This window comes from Glycine max, chromosome 14 (assembly GCF_000004515.6).
Source record: "Glycine max cultivar Williams 82 chromosome 14, Glycine_max_v4.0, whole genome shotgun sequence".
Classification (NCBI taxonomy): domain Eukaryota; kingdom Viridiplantae; phylum Streptophyta; class Magnoliopsida; order Fabales; family Fabaceae; genus Glycine; species Glycine max.
In genome coordinates, this window is record NC_038250.2 from 35,108,585 (window position 1) to 35,122,639 (window position 14,055).

Consider the following 14,055-nt stretch of genomic DNA (forward strand, 5'->3'; position numbering starts at 1 on the left):
TCAATCGGAAACACTATTTTATAAATAATTGTATATTTCTTTCATATTTAATGTTATATTCATAATAACTTATTTACAGGCATATTTTAAAGTGATTTTTTTAAAATAACACAAAAATCCCATCTATTCACTACCAGTATAATGATGCAACTATGGAATGGAATAATCATTTTCACAGTTGGCAGTAAATGGATATTTTTTTGTTTTATAGAAATACAAATATCAAAGAATTTTTTTAACAACACTTAAGTTAGATCCGTCTTTAAGGCATAGATTAAGAGTAATCTTGATAACTAATATACTAACTAAGAGTAAGGGTAATTGCTACTACAAAAAAGAGAGAAATGGTATATACTTGTATAACATGTTATACAACAAAGTGTACAATCAAAAAGAGAGAAAAGATAAAGAAATTTAAATTTGAAATGTAAGGTGAGAGAAAGAGATAGACATAAAATAAATTTGTATAAATTGTTGTATCTGTATCATAAATCAATTTACTCATCAAATTATTAATTATTATTATGTTATTTTAGAAAAAAAAGAGCCAGAGAAGACATACAACTAACTAACGAATAAAAAGGATGGGTGATCATCAGCCAGCAAATGAAATAAAAGAAAATTTGGGGAACATTAAACTATATATATTGCAACCCCAATCCAAATTAACCCATCCCATGTTTTGCCAAAACATCTGCTAGGAAATTTGTCTCCCTGAATATATTATGCCAAGAAAGGCTATCTGTATTGGCTTAATTAAAGCACAATTAGATTTCGTTAATCAGAGAACTAGCTGGATGCAAGTTAGAGCATCTACCAAGAATTTTATTTATTTAAAGATGATTTAAACTTTCTATTGAAAAAAGATGATTTAAATTATCATATTTGACCTTATGAAAAATTAAAATAATTAATGCATGATATAACAAAAATATTGAAAGAATTATATTGAGACAATTAACACTTTAATTAACATGAATTTTCAATGAATAACTTAGGGGTTTTGCTTGTATATTAATGAACATATTGCGTATATCTTGAAAATTTTAATTGTAACTGATATTTTATTAAGATGATAAACCAAAGTTAAATATATGAAATTTATTAGGAAGGTCTCTCTTCTAAAAACATTAGCAAGTACTCTAGGCAATGGCAACGTGAAGAAGCAATGCTAGCCAGCTCCACCAGTCAACGAAATTAAGAAAGATACATAGATGTATATGAAATTGAAAGTTTGATTGATGAATGCACGTGCTGGGTCTAACTCAAATAACAGTGCTAAGTGCTAAGTGCCTCGGAAGCTCGTAAAATTTGACTTGGTATAGAATTATACTGTTACTTTGATCAGTAGTTATTGCCCATTGGTATATATGGAGCGCGAAAGCGAGAAGCAGAGAAAGAAAAAAAGAAAAAAAGTGGTCCAGCTTAGTCTATGGCTGACTGACACCCAACAACCGTGTTGATAAGGAGAGAAATTTAATAACACATTCATTTTTAATCTCAAGCTTGAGCAACACAGGGAGAAAGAAACACATACGGCCACGACAAACTTTAAAAATCGAACAAAAAAGGAAATGAACCTGACGGCGAGTTGGGCACGAAGAACTAGTGACAACAAGCTAGTGATGGAGAAAGCCTGCGACAACGAGTTGATGACGGGGCCTCCACGATGGTGAACTGGGCATGACTCAAGAGTGAGTGAGGTGAGAGTGAAGGCAGAGTGAAAAATGAGAGTAATTGAAATGATGCTAAGGTTGCTTGGCTTTGATTGGAACGGTAATTTCTGACAAAACCTAATACATGGGCCAAAATTTCTAACGAAAAATAATCTGTCGATAACTAATGCTTTTCTGATGGAAATACTTTTCTAACGGAAATTATCCCGTGAGAAAAATTCCATCGAAAATTATGATTTTTTTTAGTGTAACACGATGAAGAAAAATATAATTCTTTTCGAAACAAAAAGAAAACCTAATAACATTTGACTAAATGCTTGAAATAATTTTTTATAGTCCTAAGAAGACCAAAAAAAGCTTTCAGGCCCTTCGATTATGACATTGCGCTATAGTTAGCTCAACACCAATAAATAATCCTTAAGAAATGTCAAGAATTTCTGTTATAACCTCTCTTATAGGTAATTAAGGTAATATCAAATGATAATGTAACTTATTGTAAATATGAAAGTAACTTGTTCAATCCTTTCATAACTTGGACTATTTTTAAAATTCCTAATCATTAATCGTTCCAATTATATAATTCATGTTATATATTTTATTTATATATCTGGGAAACTGAAACCACTAATAAGCATAAAACATTTTCATTGTTCAATCCGATATCAAATTTTAGTTTTTAAACGAAAGACTCACTACTAAAAAAAAAGGTTTTCTACATCGCTCAATTAACATAAGTTATTGCAAAAACCGATGTTAACGAAAGCGCGGTGACATTTTTGTAAATAAATGGAGTTACTTAACATCGATTTTATAAAAACTAATGTTAACCACTTAATGTTAACATCGGTTATTTAAATAACCGATGATAACATGATGTTAAGATGAATATGTTAACATCGGTTTTGGCAAAACCGATGTTAACTTCATAGAGTTAGCATCGGTTTTGATAAAACCGATGTTAAGGAGTTGAACTGAACATCGATTTTTTGAGAAACCGATGTTACCTTGTTGATGTTAACATCAGTTTTTAGAAAACCGATGTTAACATATTCATCTTAACATCGATTATCCTTAAAAAATTGATGTTGTTATGTTAATAAGTTAAAACGTGTTGAAATTTCACAACTTGCGCGCTCGATAACCCTGCACTCTCTCTTCTCTTTCTCCTCCCACCTGAAATCTGTCGGAAACCGTTCGCTCGACACCCACATTGCCCCACATTGATTTCAATACTGCCGAAAACCGCTCGTTGGAACCCACAGAACCCCCTATCGAAGAAAAGTCAAAGAAAACCGTACACTGCTCTTGGAACTGTGGCTCGAGGAAAACCCTACACTCCTCCGCTAGGTACTAGGGTGCTAAAATAGTCGTGGGTGCTCAAAGCTTTCTACGCTGCCAGTTAACAAGGTATGAGCTCTACCTTAGTTATTTGCTCTTCTTAGTAAGTTTTTAATCAGTGCGGTGGGATTGTCCGAAGGTTCTTATCAAATTATTCGGTCATTTTGTCCACTTGGCTAACCATATAAAAGTAAGAATTCTAATGTGGGGTTTCATTTTGTTGTGGCAGTTGATTGTGCTTTACGTGGTTTTCAAGCTTGACGAGAGTTACACGTCGAGCAAAGTTTCCATCCGTGCCGGTGATGGTTTTCACAACTTGAAGGTAAATTTTTATTTTATTGGTTTGGGTTTGATTGGGATGATTATGGTTAATTATTTGGTGTTGACTTTGGGAACATTTTTAGGAGATTAAGACCGTGGAACTCGTGAAGCCAACTAGGTGGGTTTATCTATCCTTGTCTGGAGTTGATCCTAGGTAAGTACAGTGTTCTTTCTATTTTGCAATCTGAGAATTTGTTTATTGACTATTCTGTCATCGTGTGATTTTGGTCTCTTTTGCTTAATTATGCTCTGTCTGTAGCTGATTGTGTGTGTTTGTTTTTAATGGGAGAAACTACAGTAACAATAGTTTATTGTAGGGAATGTGAAGAAACAAATCCTGCTACTTTATGAATTTCCATTTCATGATGTTAGTATAGTTTGAAACTTTCTATACGGTTTTGAAAAGTTTTATGTTGAGGACTTATACAATCCTCCTCTTTTAGTCAGGCTTGAGATCACAGAGTTAAGGTGTAGTGTGTGATCCATGTAATTGATCTCACCTAGTAGGAAAAAGGTACTGTTGTTATTATTGGAATGATGAAATCAGACCTTCTCCCTGCTTTTGATCATATTGTGTTTGGGGCATTATCAGTGGCTACTGCCTAATGATCTTCTAAATCCGTGGCTGAATTCTTCATGTACGTTGAGGTGACTTTAAGAATGAGGTTCTTTTCCTAACAATAGGCTCTTTCTCTGCCCTCTCTAGTGCTGACTTGACCTTGTCAAGGGTGCACAGACTTTTGGTAGTTGTTGCTTGAAGGGAGTGTGGATGAGACCAATTTGAGGTCCAAGCTTGTTTCATCAAAGAGGTGCCTTCTGGAATGAGGATCTATAATAATATTAGAATAAAATTGGGCAAATGATGCAATGGCTCTGTTCACGGATAAAACATAGAAACAGTTTACTAGGTACTTTTAGTACATGTTTGGGTTCAAGTTAAAACATCCAAACCATGTTCAAATAGTAGCTAACATAATTTTAGGTAAATAATCACATGTTTAGTACTATGAATTGATTTACACAGCACATGAATATTAGTTTGCATAGGTGTATTAAATTTTTTACAGAGCACATCATATTAACTTCATTTGTTTGATAACCATGCTTTTGTGTGAAGACTCGATGCCATTGATGCTAGAAGCCAAAGACACTAATTGTTTGTCCTACTGCTTCCGGTTTAGGTACTGTAGCTTTTGCTGTCTAATTAGTTCATGTTCTTCATTCAATAACCTTTTTGGCCTCACACAAAGACACACACACACACACACACAAATGAATGAATTGGGTAAAAAGTTAGGGTAGCACCTGTAAGTCATTAAAAAAGATGGTAGATTCTTGCCTTAGAGGGTTGAGCATGTGTAAGGATGATCTTATAAGCCTTAGTAAGGAGAGTAGATCAGATGGAGGATAGCCTAGTCACTAGAGGCAGATGGAGAGTAAGAAAAACCATAAGCAAAAGAATTAAACAGATTTAGAGATACAATGGAACATTATGGCATTGTCTGATTCATGTAGTGAACTCCACCTAGTGGGAAAAGGCTTGGTTGTTGCTGTTTTATCAGTCACTGAATAGAGTTGGTTTTACTAATTTGGGTCCTTCAGTTATCCCAAAATAAGATATGTGGCAATACAAGTACATTTAGCCACTCCAAATACATAAGTTAAATATACACAACTGATGAAGGAATCAAATTCCTTCTATTTCACATTTATTTAAAGGTAGGGACAATACTTCAGCAACCATAGAGCCCTTAGATAGAGATACTGTTTGGAATTCCTCTGAAAGTCAATCCCTCCTCACTAGAAGGATAGAGCAAAGTGTAAGGCATTTTAGCCGGCCCATAGCGGTTTCTCAATGTCTCATCATTGTTCTTCTCTATAAGCTTGTTTTCAATCTCTTCAAGATTCTTTCCAAACCTCTTAAAGGCCTCTAATGGCCCGGCATCAGAAGTCCAGTAATCACCACCATCTCTCTGCCTAAGGTAGAACTCATCAGATGCGTGCCTTGATAAAATTTCTATAACTGTAAGGTCAATGAAGGTCTCTTTCTTGGCAGTAATAGGCTTCAAAACAAATGCATGCCTTCAGTTTTTATTTTCTTCTTCTGCGGGTTGTAACAAAAGCATGACTGTTGTTTCTATATGTCAATAAATTTTTACTAGCACCCCCATAACATTTTGGAAATGGGGTGCAGGTAGAAATATACAGAGGTGCAGGAAGTTTTGGCACAAAAGCACTGGTTATAATATTCAAAGCCTGGACCACTTTGATGGGCTGAAATTCGTCCTTGTTTTAGATTTTTGGTCGAAGCCCAAAAATAACTAATTCGTTAGGAATTGAACATTTAGATGTGTTGACCATTTCTCTTTTGATTAATCAACATTACATTTTAATTCACAGATCGTGACTGAGAAATCAATGCGATTCGAGTTCGTGGTAGGACCACCACTAGATAGCAAAACAAAAATAAGTTAGTATTCATCATCAAGGTATAGTGGGTGCATCATTCTATTTGCACCCTCCCACTCCTTTCCCTCTACCAGGCATGCTCTTATTTTCTTACTCGTTGTCCACTCTAGCATAATCAATTAGAGAGAGAGAGAGAAGTCTATGTATCCATCATGAAGGTAGTAGCAGTAATTGACATCAATCTAAGTTAATTGGAAGCTACTATCTTTCTTGTGTTTCGCTGCAAAATCAATCATTTCTTGTGTCTCCTTTAAGCCTCCAATAAGATTGCCAGCTACTATCTTTCTCCCTGCCAATTATGTTAAATAGTACCTAAGTTAATTGGCATCAATCTACTTAAGTTTTGCACTAAACTATTCTTATATATGAATCATCACATATGCTTTCATGTGATTTGCATCCTATAAAGGGAAATATTTTTCACATGCTTACCAGCAAGTAAAGGAAAGACTGGCAGTTCCAGAGGCTTCTCTGGTGATCCCACCATTACAATCTTTCCATAAGACTTGAGCAAACCAATGAGAGGTTAGAGAGGATGAACCGCAGAAACTGTGTCAATAATACCATTAACATCGGTTATACTACAAAATCGATGTCAACGTTCGTCATGCATACACTCTTTTTGTTGTAGTTCATTGTGTATAACATCGGGTATTTAGAAAACCAATGTTATTGTATTTATGTTAACATCGGTTTTTCAAAACCGATGTTAACAATAATACATTCAACATCGGTACTTTCAACATCAGTTTTAGAACCGATGTAGAATGCCCTAAATAACCGATGTTGAAAGTGCAATTTCTAATAGTGACTATGTTTACTTTTTTTATTTTAAGATTATGCATAATGTGTATAACCTTGGATTAATAATTGGGCTCATCTTTAATAATTTAAATTGGAGTCATTATGGTGATTAATTAAGATATTATATATATATATATATAAAACATTTTTTGTTGTTGAAAAAATAAACGATTAAAATTTTGATTCTCAATGATTAAGTAGCATGTTCTGTCACTATTAGAAAATACACTTTCAACATCGGTTATTTACGACATTCTACATTAGTTTTAAAACCGATGTTGAAAGTACCAACGTTGAATGTATTATTGTTAACATCGATTTTGAAAAATCGATGTTAACATAAAAATGCTAACATCGGTTTTCTAAATAACCGATGTTATATATAACTAACTACAGCAAAATAAGTGTATAAATGATGAACGTTGGCATCGATTTTATAAAAAAACCGATGTTAACTAATAGATTAACATCAGTTTTCTATAAAACCGATGTCAACGTTTATCATGTATACACTTATTTTGCTGTAGTTAGTTATATATAACATCGGTTATAAATAACCGATGTTAATGTTTGTACATTAAAATCGGTTATATATAAATAACCTATGTTATTAGAAATAACCAACATTGGTTTATTGAAAAACTGATGTTAAGGTATATGTTGACATTGGTTTTTCTAAATAACCGATGTTGTTTACTATATTAACATCAATTTTTATTAATAACCGATGTTGTTTTCAAGTTTTTTTTTATATAAACTTTCTGTTTTTACAATAAACCCAAAATTGTACTTGTAAAATGCAATTTCAGACCCAATTCACAACAAATAAACATTTTATTCTGCTTTCAAGTAGTTTTAATCACAATAAACAATGAATAATTGATTTATTATTAACAACTATCAACAAATGAATTCAATGTTCAAATAACATAGGAAATGACAAAAATGTTAAACCAAAGTAAACTAAGCTAAACTTAATGTCCCTAAATCCTAGCTCTGAGCTCTAACTCGGAGATAATACTATGCCCACTGGGATTCGAATCGCCTTTAATCTCTCTGGCTCCAATGGTCTAGGATCGTTAAAATACTGCATGATAAAATAAATGATAATAAGTTAATAATGTAATACAAATTATAAACAAAATCGAATTTGTTTGAAATAAATGTACTACTTCCCAGTTATTCCTGAAACTTCCTAAAATGATGATGCAATCCTCCCTAGGAAGGGACCAGTCACTAGAGCCATGAGCAAGAGGCTCCAAGAGGATTGGGCTAGAGCTGCTAAAGAAGGTCCTAGGGTTCTCATGAACCTCAGGGTAGATTTCTGAGCCCATGAGCCAAGGTTGGGTCCAATTATCTTTATACATATTAGACTAAGATGTCATTATATTTGGTCTTTGTATTTAGGGCTCCATAATCTAGGTAGGGTACCCTAGAAATATAGGATTTTCAGCCCTTGTATTTTAGGGCACCTAGACTAGTTTTTGTATTAGGGGTAGTTTTGTAATTTCACATGCACTAAGTGAATATTTGATGTGTGTGGTTGGAAATAAATTTAATTGAATCGGTAGAAATCCAATCCAATTAAATTTTAGAGGGGGAGGTGAGCATTTGCTTACTACGCCCCATTGCCACATCATATAGTCACGCTTTGTGCATGTCCTTCATGCTTTACATGCCTCATGACACCTAAGCACATTTAGTGGAGAATCTTGGAATTGATCTTGGATTAGTGGGCTGAACCATAACTAAAATTCAGTAATCATAATTAGTGAAATTTTGGCTCCAAAGTTTGGCTCCACAAATTCAATTTCAAATTCAAGTGAAATTTGAATTGAAATTCAAATTTCCCTCTAATTTTGGGTGACACTTTAGGCTATAAATAAAGGTCATGTGTGTGCATTTTTTCAACTTTGATCATTTGAAAATTAAACTTCAGATTTTAAAGCTCTTTTAGAGTACAAAATTTTGTGCTCTTCTCTTCCTCTCCCTTCATTCATCTCCTTCTTCCTCCAAGCTCTTATCCATGGCCTCCTAGGTGGTGAACTTCTTCTAGACTCATCTTCTCCTTGAAGTGGCGTATCCTATCTCTTTTCCTTCTCCATTCTGCTGCCATTCATCTTTCAAGAAGCAAATGAATCCATTGATGAAGAAGATCCTAGGCCTACAAGCTCCAATGGAGCTTACATCATGTGGTATCAAAAGCATTTTCATCTAGGTGATGTTTTTTTGCTTCCTCTATCTTTTTGTTCGGTGAATTCTCTTTAATTCCTTATTCTTTATTTTATTCTTCATGTATATCCTCCATTGTATTGTGGTTTGGTGCTTTTTAGAGTAGATTAAAAAAATTAAACCGATTAAATCTTAGATCTACACATGTTCTTGCATTTCTATGGTTCAAATTTTGTAGATCTACTCTTGAATCATGTTTTTGTGTTGATTTTAGGTTCTATCATTTTTCATTCATAATATTCTTGTGCTGAACCTTAGATCTAAATTTTCTTCCAAAATATTAATTAGAAAAAAAAACCGCAAAAATCTAAGTGTAAATCACTTAATCCATGTTGGCTTAGAGTCATGTTTAGTCATAGTAATTGTCACATTATGTTCTAAGTTTGTGTTGAATTTTTATTTTGTTTATTGAATTCTAGATACATTAGTTCATGTATTCTTGTCATTCTTAGCCTATCTTTTGAATTTTGAGTCTAATTCATGCATGTTATTTAGTTCATAACATGTTCTAAATCAATTCCTAGAAGTAGTCTTGTTGTTGAACTTTTTTTTTTGTTTTCTAAGTTTCCTACATGATGCCTATGATGAAGTTGAGTTGTGGTGCTGAGTTATGGCTGGATTTGTGAATCAAAATAAGTCTTAAGCTCTCTTGAATTATGTTATTCAAGATACTTGAGCATAAGCAAACAAAAATTGTAACTATCCAAGCCTTAAGCAATATAAACACTACTCTTGATTTCTAGGTTGAAATCGCTAGTGCTGGCAGCTTGAACATATGAACTTGTATAAATTACTGGGAATTGGTCACCACGTGTTTTGAGCTGACATTTTTACTGAAGTTTCTAGACATCTGGAACAAAATTATGAAAAAAGAACCAAACGATTTGGATTAAAATAAAAAATAAGAAAAATCACACAAGTTGGCTGAAAAATCAGTGTCCAAGAAAAAAAAAATTGAAAGGGAAGCGTGCTTGTTGTTTTGGCTCAAAATTTGTTCTATAATTGGTGCCTATTTTATACCAATCCTAGTTTTGAAATTTCAATTGAAAATTATTGTGAAAACAAGTTCCAAAACTAGAGGTTTCTTGAGTCTTTTTTTTTGTTTTTCTACTTACTCTAGAGCCATTCTAGGTTTCTCTTGGAGTCCTAGCTTGCTTTTGTGTGTTTTTCATTGCTTTAATTGTTGAATAATCCTTGAAATTTTTTCTTGTTAAAACTCTATTGGTTTATCTTTCATTTAACTTTTTTTGGTTTTTGGTTATTGCTTGTCTCTTTGTTTCCTTGCTTGTGAGTTGCCATATAGGGAATTGGATAGGAGGATTGGTGTCATCCCTTGAAGAATTTGAGTCAAGAAGCAAGGGGCCAACCACCTTAAGAGCTATTAGAATAAGAAGCACTCCAAAAGTGAAACACAAAAGAGAGAATAGCCACCAAAATTGAGGACTTTTTTTTTGTAATTTGTAATTGACAATTTTCTTTGCTTTCAAACTTTGTAACAAAAAGAGCTTTCATTGGAAGTAAGTTGGGAGCCTCCAATAGGTCACCCTACTTCCATTTGTGTGTAATAGTTTTAGGAAATTTTCCCTTAGGATAGTGAGTGTTTTGTTGGGAACCTTAAATGAGGTCATCCAAACACTCTTAGGATCCGCCTAGTTTGCATTTCTTGCACTTTAATTTCTTGCTTACTTACATAGCTTATTTCCTTTACCTTCCATTGTCAAATCGCCTAGATAGCTTGTCTTTTACCAATTAGTTTTTACCTTATCTTTCACACCTCTTTTAGTGTTTATTTTGGCTAGTTTCAACCATAGTTTCTTTTACCTTTTGTTTTCAAACCCCCAACAAGAAAGAACCATAACTTAGGAACCAACATGAGTCTTCATTCTTCATCTAGTGTTAATGACGAGGGTTCTACTCCTAAGGACCCCTTGTATAAGATATTAGATGAGTTGAGATCCCTTAAGTTGTGGAAAGAAAAACAAGAGAGAAAAGAAAAAGGTAAAAAAAGAGTGGAAGAAATAAGTCAAGATGAAAGAGAGAAAATAAGAGAGGAAGAAAGAAGAAAAATAATGAAAGAAATGAAAAGAGAAAAACATGCCTCCTATAGTAGTCATGACTCTTGCAAGAGTTTAAGTGAAGAACTTAGCGACTATTATAGAGGGCGCTATAGTTCACATACTAAACATCACTCCCAAAGAAGACAAAAGGATAGAAGGCCTCAAGAGGTTAAAATTAGTCTCCCATATTTCCATGGAAAAGATAATGTTGAGGCCTACTTAGATTGGGAAATGAAGGTTGAACAACTCTTTGCTTGCCATCATATTAGCGAAGAGAGAAAAGTTCCATTGGCTACCCTTAGCTTTCAAGGGTATGCCCTCTATTGGTGGACTTCCTTTGTTAGGGAACGAAGGATTCATGAGGATCCTCCAGTAGAGTATTAGAATGATCTTAAAAGTGCCCTTAGGAAGAGACACATTCCCTCTTACTATGAAAGAGAGCTTATGGACAAGCTCCAAAGGCTTAGACAAGGGAGTATGAATGTTGAAGAATATAGACAACAAATGGAACTACTCCTTTTAAGAGCTGGACTTAGGGAGGAGGAAAGAACAAGCATAGCTAGGTTCCTTAGTGGGCTTATTATGGAAGTGAGGGATAAGGTTGAACTCCTTCCATATAGGGACCTAGATGAGCTAGTCCAACTTTGTATAAGAGTGGAGCAACAACTTAAAAGAAAACCTTCTTCAAAATCGTATGGCTTTCACTCTTATCCAAGGAAGGACCAAGCCCAAGGAATTTTGGGGGCTGCACCTTCAAAACCCAAGGAAGATAAGGGTAAGACCATAGAGAAATCCACCCGTAAGACTAGTTCCTAAGAAAGGACTAACAACATTAAATGCTTCAAAATGTCTTGGGAGAGGTCACATTGTCTCTCAATGCCCCACAAAGAAAACCATGATTATGAGGGGTCAAGACATTTATAGTAGTCAAGAGGAGACTACTTCTTCCCCTTCCTCTAGTAGAAGTGAAGATGATGTAAGGGGTGAAGAGTCTAGTGAGGAAGTCTACCCCCATGAAGAAGGTGACCTCTTAATGGTTAGAAGGCTCCTTGGAGGTCAATCTTGTGATCTATCTCAATCCCAAAGAGAGAACATCTTTCATACAAGATGCAAAATTTTAGATAAAATTTGTTCTTTCATTGTGGATAGTGGATCTTGTTGCAATTGTTGTAGCACAAGATTAGTTTCCAAGTTGAACCTCACTATCATTCCCCACCCAAAACCTTATAAACTTCAATGGCTCAATGAGTTAGGGGAAATGATAGTTAACCAACAAGTGAAGGTACCTTTCTCCATTGGGACATATAAGGATGAAGTTAATTGTGATATAGTTCCCATGGAGGCAGGACATATTCTTTTAGGAAGGCTGTGACAATTTGATAGGAAGATCATTTATAATGGCCTAACTAATGAGATTACCCTCACCCATCTTGGCACTAAATTTGTGTTGCATCCTCAAACACCTTCATAGGTGGCCAAAGATCAACTAACTATGAAAGATAAGAGGGATGAGGAAAAAAAAGTAGAAAAACAAAAGAAAAAGAAGGATAGTAAGGCCTTGTCTTCAAAGGCCAAGGGGAAGGAAAAAGAGAGAAAGGATTCCTCCATGAAGATTGTTAAGAAGGAAAATCATTTTGCAACAAAAGGTGATATTAAAAGAGCACTCCTTCTTAAACAATATTTCTACGTTCTCCTATCAAAGGAAACATCCCTTAGCACTGCCACAATTCCTACATTTGAGACCTTACCCCCAAAGGTCCAAGAACTCTTACATGAATGTGATGATATATTTCCAAAAGAGATACCCCCTGGGCATCCTCCTTTAAGGGGAATAGAACACCAAATAGATTTAGTCCCAGGAGCAAGCCTTCCTAATAGGCCAGCCTATAGGACTAACCCTCAGGAGACTAAGGAGATAGAGTCTCAGGTTAAAGAATTGTTGGAGAAGGGCTGGGTGCAAGAGAGCTTAAGCCCATGTGTTGTGCCAGTGTTGTTGGTGCCCAAAAAGGTGGTACGTGGAGAATGTGTACCGATTGTAGGGCCATCAACAACATCACTGTAAAGTATAGGCACCCCATTCCTAGACTTGATGATTTGCTTGATGAGTTGCATGGTGCCAATATCTTTTCAAAAATTAATCTTAAAAGTGGTTATCACCAAATCAGGATGAAAAAGGGTGATGAATGGAAAAGTGCTTTTAAGACCAAGTTTGGTTTGTATGAATGGCTAGTGATGCCTTTTGGGCTCACTAATGCTCCAAGCACCTTTTTGAGGCTTATGCATAATGTCTTAAGGGATTTCATAGATAGATTTGTAGTTGTTTATTTTGATGATATTTTAGTGTACAGTAGGAGCCTAGATGATCACTTATGACATCTTAGGCAAGTTCTTTCAGTCCTTAGGAAAAACACCCTCTATGCAAATATAGAGAAGTGTACCTTTTGTGTAGATAATATAGTTTTCTTAGGTTTTTTAGTTGGTAGAAATGGGGTCCAAGTGGACCCTGAGAAAATCAAGGCCATCCAAGAATGGCCCACCCCAAAAAGTGTGGGAGATATTAGGAGCTTCCATGGGTTTGCAAGCTTCTATAGAAGGTTCGCTCCTAATTTCTCTACAATTGCATCACCTCTCAATGAGCTGGTGAAGAAGAATGTTGCATTTACCTGGGGTGAAAAACAAGAGCAAGCCTTTGCTTTGCTCAAAGAAAATCTTACTAAGGCACCTGTTCTAGCTTTTCCTTACTTTTCTAAAACTTTTGAGCTTGAATGTGATGCCTCTGGAGTGGGAGTTGGAGTTGTATTGTTACAAGGTGGGCACCCTATTGCTTATTTAAGTGAAAAATTTCATAGTGCCACCCTCAACTACCCCACCTATGATAAAGAGCTTTATGTCTTAATAAGAGCCCTCCAAACTTGGGAACATTACCTCGTTTCCAAGGAATTTGTCATTCATAGTGATCATCAATTACTTAAGTACATTAGAGGGCAAAGCAAGTTAAACAAGAGGCATGCAAAATGGGTAGAGTACCTAGAGCAATTTCCATATGTTATCAAATACAAAAAGGAAAAACAAATGTGGTAGCTAATGCCCTCTCTAGGAGACACACATTGTTTTGCTCCCTAGGAGCTCAAATTTTAGGTTTTGATAATATTAGGGAC